Genomic DNA, 11,404 nt, shown 5'->3' with positions numbered 1-11,404 from the left:
TAGGTCTCACTGCTGCAGTCGACACGCTGGGTCTCCCAGGAGGGATTTCCCCGGGTCTGCTCCACCCACAGGGGTTTGTGGATTTTAGCAGCATGTAAAAGAGTCTAGGTCGGGGTTCGCTGTCTCCCATCAGTACAGTTTTTGTTTATGGTTGATGAATTTTTTGTCATGTAGTGATTGTATAATCTTGTCAATTGCCGGATTGTGTCCATGTATGGGTTTTCTTTAATTTGGAGTAGTAAGTCGTCCATAGCTGTCTGTATCCCTCCCACAGGTATTGCTCTCTGTCCATGATGACTATTGCACTGCCCTTATCCGCTGGTTTGATGACAATGTTTTGGTTGTGTCGTAATTGGTTTAATGCTTCAGATTCGAATTTGTTCAGGTTCTGTGGGACCCAGCCCAGTCTGAAGTGGTCCTGGAAGTGTTGTAAGGTCTGAATGAGTGTTTCAATTTCGGGGGTAATTTGCCCTTAGGGGGAACCCACTGCGATTTAGGGGTGAACAGTGGGCGGTCTGTGTCGGGTCTGTGTGCAAAGTAAGTCGCTAATTTGAGTCGTCTGTGGTACTGTTGGATGTCAAATCTGATTTGTTTTTTCAAGTCCGAGTTGCTGCTGATTGAGGGAATGAAATTTAGGCCCCTGCTGAGTAAGCAGACTGGGCTGCAGACAATTCAAAATTCTGGCACAAATTAATGACATTTTCCCCCCCGTCTGAGGACGTGTGTTCACGGGGGTACCTACTTTAACGACTCCAGCCAGTGGTCCAGTGCTGGGCCGTGGAGTGAGACCAGTGGATGCCGTCTCTCTCGGTGGTGAAGTCGTTCCTTGGGAGAGCAGGGATAAACAGCTGATTGTTAGTGATGTATTGATTCAGCTGTCTGAGGTTCTCCTGCTCTGCGTGAGGTAGGTGTCTGGAGAATTAATCTCCGGCACCATGACTGTGGCCTGGGGAAAAGCCAGCTTCGCCATCCTGATTGCTCTCTGTACCTGTTTAACAGTAGTCATTGTTTTTTGTGCCCTGTTATTAACCCCAAGGAGAGCACCAGTTTTTCAATGTTTGCAGACACGTTGGTTCTAGCCAAAATGGCTTCTGCGTGTCTGAACGTGGCCCAGGGAAGCTGTCTATTTGCAGGTCAGGGCACTGGAAAGGGGGAAACCTGGCAACATTTGAATCCCCAATAATCAGCCACTTGCTCCTGGCTGACAGGCACCACTCTTTCATTTTCCTGGTGGTGTTAATGTGTCGTGTGGGGCGACGTACCGGTGTTTGCTGCTGTTGCAGCTGCAGGTGGGTCAAAGGTCAGCTGTCTCTGAACAGGCCCCAAAGCAGGTTTTGGGGCAGGAGGCAGAGGTGCAACCTGTGGAGATGCCTCCACTACGATTACCTCATCAGCCGTGGCCGTGGTGCTGGGGTCCTCAGGAGGAGCTGGAGGCTGAGGTGAGCTGGGGCCACGCTCCGGCGCCTCGCAGTGCGTTTGGGTCTCTGCTCCTTGGGCTCCAGCTGCGTGTCAGGGACGATCCCAGAGGAAGGAGAGAGAGAGGGAGGGAACAGGTGCAGACAGACAGGTGAGGGGAGAGGAGAGAAAGTCAGGAGGGAGAGAAGGGAGGAAAGGAGGAGACTGAGGATCCGCGGGCCCGTCCGTCCTCTGCTCCGTCATCGTGGCCTTGGAGAGGAGACCAGGTCCGGCCGGTGTTGAGATGTCTGGCAGGAGGAGGTCCACTGCAGGTGGGGCGTGTACCTCCGCTGTCACGCTGAGCTGACGAGCTGGCGGTGGGTTCCGCTGCGCTGCAGGCGGCCGGTGTGGAGGCTGGGTGGCGGCAGGTGGTTGTGCAGGTTCTGGAGCTGCTGGTGTGTGCGGCGGAGCCGCCGGCGTAGAAGGTGGGTCCACCGGTGGCCGTAGAGTCTGAGCAGTCCCAGGTTGAACGCCAACCGGCCCGGGGGGCAGAGCTGTCGCCGTCTGTGTGTGTGTGGGGCTGTGCGTTGTCTGTCTGTGTGGTGCTGGCCACCGTTAAGGTCGGGTCCACTACTACTGCGTGTGCTGCTACGGGAGGGTGGGCTGGCGGGTCAGGCTCGGCGTGAGCCGGTGGGGCTCTGGAGAGGCGCTGGATCAGAAGCACCTGCGTGTCATCCAGCGTATCTTGGTGCAGTCTGCGCCCAAAATGGCGTCTGGCCCAGGCTGAGGCCACCTCAAAGTTCTCTCGCCAGTCAGTCGCTTCTAACTCTACCAGTATCTGCAGGTCCGTCTGAATGCAGTCCCTGTAGTGGTCCCTGAGTATCAGCAGTGTGTTGTAAGCCCAGTTTCTGGCGTTACCGTCAATGAGTGACAGGGTCGTGGCGTTTGGAGCCGCCGGTTTGATAACAGTGGCCAGATTGTGGGTCATCTTAGTGATGGAGTTGGGTGGTTCTGGTGCCATGACATTGCTAAGGTGGTGTTTAGCTTTGATCAGTCTGTAAACCACTCTGGTTCTTAAGGTGAAGTCTGGGTCAGACGGCGGAGGGTCGCCTGTGCCGCGTTGCCCTCGGGTCGCTCTATTGAACCCCTCGTACCTGTTGCTGCGTCTGGAGAAGTCGGTCCTGGTTCGGACCGGTGGAGGTCCGCGGCGGTGATGGACTGGCGGTCCGCGATGGTCCTCTCGGCGCGGGGGCTCGCGGCGGTAGGTCCGCGTAGCTGGCGGGGCCCTGACGGCCGCTGCGTAGGAGCGGGGAGGCTGCCGCGGCTCGTGGTAGCGGCGGGAATACGGGCTCTCTCTTACCCGTGACGGTGGCGAGCGGCCCCGCTGCTGCATCCGTCCGCGTCGGTAGTGGACCCGCGTCCAGTCCTCCTCTCCTCGGTGCGTCATGTTTGCGGTGTTCAGCAGGTTTTTCAGTGTGTGGCAGTGTCGGAAAGACAGCTAGCTAGCACTTCAAAACTAAGCTAAACAGTAAAAAAGTAAAAAAGCGAGTCGTGATGGTTCGTTTGCAAGGTTTTATTATTATAAAAAAACAAATAATAAACCTGCAATAATGCAACGTTTCGGTCTTTAAAAAGACCTTCTTCAGGCATAAAATTCTTACTGTGCGTTGAGTTCTGTTGTCCAAAGACGAGCGAAAACAAGGTCTGAGAGCGGGACAGGAAGTCAACAATTTCTATGACCCTTGACCCTTCCCACTTCCTGGGAAGTGAGAAGTCCTCCCGTGACGTCATCTAGTGGGTAGCCATTTATGTAGTTTTAAACATAGAATGACTGTAGTGCTCAAATATGATTTAAATAAACCGTCAGTGTGTATCAATTACAATGATTACAATATTCAAATTGGTTAGGTTTAGGTCAGAGGGTCAAATGGTTAAGGTTAGAGCTCGATTAACCTGGTAAGGCTGTATAAAATTGCTCATCCTGTCCCGCCTTGTCAGACCACGTCAGGCACTCACACACACCATCACACGTAACTCTGCTTAATATAACAAAAATTGAAAATCATAATGACACTGATAAAAGGCACAGTGCAGTGGTCACAAGGTGGGTGACACCATACATTATTTGTAGTAACTCCATAAAATAAAGGAGGCTGCAATCACCTTCAGCATGAGGGCCCGGAGAGAAAAGGAACCTGAATGTTAAGAAATTCATTTTGGAACGATGGCCGTTGTTTCCTGAGTAAACATGGGCAACCACAGAAGGGCTGAGGTAGCAGTGGTTGATAGAATGGAGACAAGTAAACCATACCTCAAATATCCAGAGGGCATCATAAAATCACGAAAAAATTGTTTTTTGCACATAACTGCATACATAAAATTATATACATACATATATTTACAAAATTACATAAATCCTTCCTTTCTGTAGGACAAGTGCATACAATGTGGGGAGCCCCGCTGAGAGGAGGGCATAAGGACAGCCGGCAGCGAGGCGCGGGCCGGTTAGGGAAGAAAAATTTGAAATGTCGACGCCGAAGGCGGCGACATTGAATGCGCAGGCCATCAGCTGCCAGCCAGTCCCGAGCCCTCACTTCTCATTGAGGCCCCCCGGAATCAAAGTGCCCAGTCGGTGTATCCAGAGCCTCTCCTCACGTCGTCTCTGGGCTGTGGACCACCTGGGATTACACTGGAGAATAAGCGCGGTGAGCTGGGACCAGCCATGCTCAATAAAGTGCTTAACCAGGGGGATGTGTGTGTCTTTCTTCCTTAAAATGTTGTACCTGTGTTGTGTGAACCTGGTCAACAAGGTGTTCCCTGTTTCTCCAACGTACTGCATGTTACACTGCCTACATCTAATCAAATAAACACAATTCCGGGAATGAACACTGCCATGCCTATGTGTGGTAAAAACATTTTTGTTGTGGGGATTCAGCACCCAGGGGTGGTGCCTAAAAAATTCTCCGTGCCCAATGGGTCTAGAGTCCGTGGGTGGTGCCAGCTTGGCCCTAACTAGAGTGTCCTGCAGGTTTTTGTTTTTTCTGTAGGCAGCAATGAGCCTATGGTTCTGTAACAGCTGAGTACTGAATGTGAAATGGTGGAAATTATCCTTAAGTGTCCTAACCAGCTGTACTGCTGCGGGGGAATAAGTAGTGATAACAGGAAGGAGAGAATCAGTGGTGAGCAATTTGGGGTGCTGAAAGGTTCTCAAGGCTCTGCGTAGGAAGGACCTACAGTACCCTCTGCTGGACAGAGCCGAGAACAACACCTTTGTGGCCGCTTTAAAATCGTCTGCTCTTGTACAAATCCTGTGAAATCTCAGAAGTTGTGACTTTATCAGACCTGCAAATGTGTGTTTGGGATGAAAGCTGGATTTATGTAGTAGGGCATGTGTGTCTGTTTCTTTAAAGAACACCTTGAGGTCAAGTCTGAGAGTCGAATCAAAACCTGGGCCCTTAAAAGTGGTGGTGTCAAGAAAGTCCACAGCAGTCTGGTTAATGCAGTACTTCAATTTGATGGATGGATTGTGGTTGTTCAGGGAGATCACAAAGACATCAAAATCCTCTCTCGAATAGGGCCAGATTCCCCAAATATCATCCAGGTATCTATAATAATAAAGGGGTCTTTTGGGACAGGAGTTGAGTGCAGCTGTTTCCCATTCTGCCATGAAAATATTGGCGTAAGCAGGTGCGAATTTCTTACCCATGGCTGTTCCCTTAATTTGGAGGAAGAATTGTCCGTTGAACTCGAAATCGTTTTTGGTCAAATTTATTTCAAGGAGCTGCAACAACTCTCTGTCTGGTCTTTTGGCGTCTGGGTATTTTAGGAATATGTTTTTAATGGCTTGAATGCCTTCTGAAATTACAATATTTGTATATAAACTATCAATATCCATGGTAAATAAAAATGCATTGGGGGTACGTGGATCTGCTTAATTCTTTCAACAAAATCATATGTGTCTTTGATGTAGCTGGCATGTCTGATCGAGAGAGGATTGAGATAGTGGTCTATGAACTCAGCTGTGTGATAGGTCTCACTGCTGCAGTCGGACACGATGGGTCTCCCAGGAGGGATTTCCCCGGGTCTGCTCCACCCAGCAGGGGGTTTGTGGATTTTAGGCAGCATGTAAAAGAGTCTAGGTCGGGGTTCGCTGTCTCCCATCAGGTACAGTTTTTGTTTATGGTTGATGAATTTTTGTCATGTAGTGATTGTATAATCTTGTCAATTGCCGGGATTGTGTCCATGTAGATGGGTTTCTTTAATTTGGAGTAGTAAGTCGTGTCCAGTAGCTGTCTGTATCCCTCCCACAGGTATTGCTCTCTGTCCATGATGACTATTGCACTGCCCTTATCCGCTGGTTTGATGACAATGTTTTGGTTGTGTCGTAATTGGTTTAATGCTTCAGATTCGAATTTGTTCAGGTTCTGTGGGACCCAGCCCAGTCTGAAGTGGTCCTGGAAGTGTTGTAAGTCCGTCTGAATGAGTGTTTCAATTTCGGGGGGTAATTTGCCCTTAGGGGGAACCCACTGCGATTTAGGGGTGAACAGTGGGCGGTCTGTGTCGGGTCTGTGTGCAAAGTAAGTCGCTAATTTGAGTCGTCTGTGGTACTGTTGGATGTCAAATCTGATTTGTTTTTTCAAGTCCGAGTTGCTGCTGATTGAGGGAATGAAATTTAGGCCCCTGCTGAGTAGAGCAGACTGGGCTGCAGACAATTCAAAATTCTGGCACAAATTAATGACATTTTTCCCCCCCGTCTGAGGACGTGTGTTCACGGGGGTACCTACTTTAACGACTCCAGCCAGTGGTCCAGCATGTGCTGGGCCGTGGAGTGAGACCAGTGGATGCCGTCTCTCTCGGTGGTGAAGTCGTTCCTTGGGAGAGCAGGGATAAACAGCTGATTGTTAGTGATGTATTGATTCAGCTGTCTGAGGTTCTCCTGCTCTGCGTGAGGTAGGTGTCTGGAGAAATTAATCTCCGGCACCATGACTGTGGCCTGGGGAAAAGCCAGCTTCGCCATCCTGATTGCTCTCTGTACCTGTTTAACAGTAGTCATTGTTTTTTGTGCCCTGTTATTAACCCCAAAGGAGAGCACCAGTTTTTCAATGTTTGCAGACACGTTGGTTCTAGCCAAAATGGCTTCTGCGTGTCTGAACGTGGCCCCAGGGAAGCTGTCTATTTGCAGGTCAGGGCACTGGAAAGGGGGAAACCTGGCAACATTTGAATCCCCAATAATCAGCCACTTGCTCCTGGCTGACAGGCACCACTCTTTCATTTTCCTGGTGGTGTTAATGTGTCGTGTGGGGCGACGTACCGGTGTGTTTGCTGCTGTTGCAGCTGCAGGTGGGTCAAAGGTCAGCTGTCTCTGAACAGGCCCCAAAGCAGGTTTTGGGGCAGGAGGCAGAGGTGCAACCTGTGGAGATGCCTCCACTACGATTACCTCATCAGCCGTGGCCGTGGTGCTGGGGTCCTCAGGAGGAGCTGGAGGCTGAGGTGAGCTGGGGGCCACGCTCCGGCGCCTCGCAGTGCGTTTGGGTCTCTGCTCCTTGGGCTCCAGCTGCGTGTCAGGGACGATCCCAGAGGAAGGAGAGAGAGAGGGAGGGAGGACAGGTGCAGACAGACAGGTGAGGGAGAGGAGAGAAAGTCAGGAGGGAGAGAAGGGAGGAAAGGAGGAGACTGAGGATCCGCGGGCCCGTCCGTCCTCTGCTCCGTCATCGTGGCCTTGGAGAGGAGACCAGGTCCGGCCGGTGTTGAGATGTCTGGCAGGAGGAGGTCCACTGCAGGTGGGGCGTGTACCTCCGCTGTCACGCTGAGCTGACGAGCTGGCGGTGGGTTCCGCTGCGCTGCAGGCGGCCGGTGTGGAGGCTGGGTGGCGGCAGGTGGTTGTGCAGGTTCTGGAGCTGCTGGTGTGTGCGGCGGAGCCGCCGGCGTAGAAGGTGGGTCCACCGGTGGCCGTAGAGTCTGAGCAGTCCCAGGTTGAACGCCAACCGGCCCGGGGGGCAGAGCTGTCGCCGTCTGTGTGTGTGTGGGGGGCTGTGCGTTGTCTGTCTGTGTGGTGCTGGCCACCGTTAAGGTCGGGTCCACTACTACTGCGTGTGCTGCTACGGGAGGGTGGGCTGGCGGGTCAGGCTCGGCGTGAGCCGGTGGGGCTCTGGAGAGGCGCTGGATCAGAAGCACCTGCGTGTCATCCAGCGTATCTTGGTGCAGTCTGCGCCCAAAATGGCGTCTGGCCCAGGCTGAGGCCACCTCAAAGTTCTCTCGCCAGTCAGTCGCTTCTAACTCTACCAGTATCTGCAGGTCCGTCTGAATGCAGTCCCTGTAGTGGTCCCTGAGTATCAGCAGTGTGTTGTAAGCCCAGTTTCTGGCGTTACCGTCAATGAGTGACAGGGTCGTGGCGTTTGGAGCCGCCGGTTTGATAACAGTGGCCAGATTGTGGGTCATCTTAGTGATGGAGTTGGGTGGTTCTGGTGCCATGACATTGCTAAGGTGGTGTTTAGCTTTGATCAGTCTGTAAACCACTCTGGTTCTTAAGGTGAAGTCTGGGTCAGACGGCGGAGGGTCGCCTGTGCCGCGTTGCCCTCGGGTCGCTCTATTGAACCCCTCGTACCTGTTGCTGCGTCTGGAGAAGTCGGTCCTGGTTCGGACCGGTGGAGGTCCGCGGCGGTGATGGACTGGCGGTCCGCGATGGTCCTCTCGGCGCGGGGGCTCGCGGCGGTAGGTCCGCGTAGCTGGCGGGGCCCTGACGGCCGCTGCGTAGGAGCGGGGAGGCTGCCGCGGCTCGTGGTAGCGGCGGGAATACGGGCTCTCTCTTACCCGTGACGGTGGCGAGCGGCCCCGCTGCTGCATCCGTCCGCGTCGGTAGTGGACCCGCGTCCAGTCCTCCTCTCCTCGGTGCGTCATGTTTGCGGTGTTCAGCAGGTTTTTCAGTGTGTGGCAGTGTCGGAAAGACAGCTAGCTAGCACTTCAAAACTAAGCTAAACAGTAAAAAAGTAAAAAAGCGAGTCGTGATGGTTCGTTTGCAAGGTTTTATTATTATAAAAAAAACAAATAATAAACCTGCAATAATGCAACGTTTCGGTCTTTAAAAAGACCTTCTTCAGGCATAAAATTCTTACTGTGCGTTGAGTTCTGTTGTCCAAAGACGAGCGAAAACAAGGTCTGAGAGCGGGACAGGAAGTCAACAATTTCTATGACCCTTGACCCTTCCCACTTCCTGGGAAGTGAGAAGTCCTCCCGTGACGTCATCTAGTGGGTAGCCATTTATGTAGTTTTAAACATAGAATGACTGTAGTGCTCAAATATGATTTAAATAAACCGTCAGTGTGTCAATTACAATGATTACAATATTCAAATTGGTTAGGTTTAGGTCAGAGGGTCAAATGGTTAAGGTTAGAGCTCGATTAACCTGGTAAGGCTGTATAAAATTGCTCATCCTGTCCCGCCTTGTCAGACCACGTCAGGCAATCACACACACCATCACACGTAACTCTGCTTAATATAACAAAAATTGAAAATCATAATGACACTGATAAAAGGCACAGTGCAGTGGTCACAAGGTGGGTGACACCATACATTATTTGTAGTAACTCCATAAAATAAAGGAGGCTGCAATCACCTTCAGCATGAGGGCCCGGAGAGAAAAGGAACCTGAATGTTAAGAAATTCATTTGGAACGATGGCCGTTGTTTCCTGAGTAAACATGGGCAACCACAGAAGGGCTGAGTAGCAGTGGTTGATAGAATGGAGACAAGTAAACCATACCTCAAATATCCAGAGGGCATCATAAAATCACGAAAAAATTGTTTTTTGCACATAACTGCATACATAAAATTATATACATACATATTTGGCAAGGTCATCTAAAGCCGGCCTTCTGTAGGACAAGTGCATACAATGTGGGGAGGCCGCTGGAGGGGGCATCTAGGACAGCCGGCAGCAAGGACGCGCGGCCGGCTTAGGGAAGAAAAATTTGAAATGTCGACGCCGAAGCCGGCTTGGCGGACATCTAGCCAATGCGGCAGGCCATCAGCTGCCAGCCAGTCCCGAGCCCTCGACTATCATTGCACGGCCGCCCCGCGGCTTCGTGGCCACAGGGGGGGGCTTAAGTGTGGGTGCCTCACGTCGTCAGGGGTTAGGGTGGGTTGGGTTAGGGTTAGGTTAGGGTTAGGGTTAGGGTTGGGGTTAGGGGGTTAGGGTTGGCAAGGGTTAGGCAAGGGTTGGAAGGGTTAGGGTTAGCGTTAGGGTTAGGGTGGGTTAAAATTACATCGCCAGGGCTGGTTAAGGAAGTAGGTAAGGGGGTTATAGCCACGATCATCAGGTGATGATCCTTGTGCTCACCTAGCAAAGCCAGCTTTGCAAGGAGTGTTCCGTGACCGGTCTAGCGAGGCCGGCTTGGCAAGGTCATCTAGCGAAGCCGGCTTGGCAAGGACAGGGCCGTGACCGGTCTAGCGAAGCCGGCTTGGCAAGGACATCTAGCGAAGCCGGCTTGGTAAGGACAGGGCCGTGACCGGTCTAGCGAAGCCGGCTTCGCAAGGTCATCTAGCGAAGCCGGCTTGGCAAGGACATCTAGCGAAGCCGGCTTGGTAAGGACAGGGCCGTGACCGGTCTAGCGAAGCCGGCTTGGCAAGGTCATCTAGCGAAGCCGGCTTGGCAAGGTCATCTAGCGAAGCCGGCTTCGCAAGGAGTGGGTTTTTGACACTTTGAAACGAGCTGTTGGATGCTGTCCCTCTCGCAGCGTTTGGGACGGAATCCAACAGCTAGATTCAAAGTGTGAAAATGGGCTTCCTTGTAAAGCCGGCTTGGCAAGGACATCTAGCGAAGCCGGCTTGGCAAGGACATCTAGCGAAGCCGGCTTGGCAAGGAGCGGGCCGTGACCGGTAAGTGAGCTGTAGTTGTTGATTCTTTTATCCTTAATTCAGGCCGACTTGGTCCTGCTTCACTCTGCCTTGTTGCAACGTTTCGGAGGGCGGCTTGTCCTTCATCAGGCATAACAGAGTGGTATCTTTAAATGTCCTTTTCCTTAGGTTTCCCTTTAATTTGGTTCAAAAACGGTAAGTATTTTCCTTTTTTCCAGCTTGAGGTAAGTGTTTTCTTGTCCTTCTCTTCCGCTTGAGGCTTGTAATCAGAATAATATCTGCTAATTTTGTAATCTGCACCCTATTTGGGTGTCTGACGATTAAAATCCAATTTCTTAGTCTTCTCTTGCTTGAGGTTTCAATTTTATATTTCCAGTGGGTCACAATAATTACTGATGTTAAGTTTAGGGGTTGCAGCTAGGTAAGGATGTCCTCACTCTCCAGGGAAAGCTCCAGAATGACACACACGGCACTGGCTGGTTAGGAGGAGGGGAAAAGTCCCGGCTAACGAGTGTTAGCCAGACTGGTGCACGGTCCTGTGATGTGCCTTCAGAGTCCCCAGAAAGTGAAAAGCACCTCCAAACTCCACATTTTCCCTTATAACAGACACAAAAGTGCATTACCTCTGCGCTGGTTCAAAAAATTGGACTCCACGGGTCCTGTAGCTGTTGATTTTTTTATCCTTAATTCAGGCCGACTTGGCCCTGCTTCACTCTGCCCTGTTGCAACGTTTCGGAGGGCGGCTTGTCCTTCATCAGGCATGACAGAGTGGTATCTTTTAAATGTCCTTTTCCTTAGGTTTCCCTTTAATTTGGTTCAAAAACGGTAAGTATTTTCCTTTTTTCTAGCTTGAGGTAAGTGTTTTCTTGTTGTTCTCTTCAGCTTGAGGCCTCTAATCAGAATAATATCTGCTAATTTTGTAATCTGCACCCTATTTGGGTGTCTGACGATTAAAATCCAATTCACTTCTTAGCCTTCTCCTGCTTGAGAATTTTTAATTTCCAGTGGGTCACAATAATCACTGATGTTAAGTTTAGGTGTTGCAGCTAGGTAAGGATGTCCTCACTCACCAGGGAAAGCTCCAGAATGACACACACGGCACTGGCTGGTTAGGGAGAGGGGAAAAAAGAGCTGGCCAACGACTTACAAAGCTCTGC

This window comes from Micropterus salmoides, unplaced genomic scaffold (assembly GCF_014851395.1).
Source record: "Micropterus salmoides isolate LMB-PRFRI ecotype aquatic unplaced genomic scaffold, ASM1485139v1 Ms_hic_scaffold_2, whole genome shotgun sequence".
NCBI classification, from domain to species: Eukaryota; Metazoa; Chordata; class Actinopteri; order Centrarchiformes; family Centrarchidae; genus Micropterus; species Micropterus salmoides.
Note: the sequence above shows the minus strand (reverse complement) of the source record.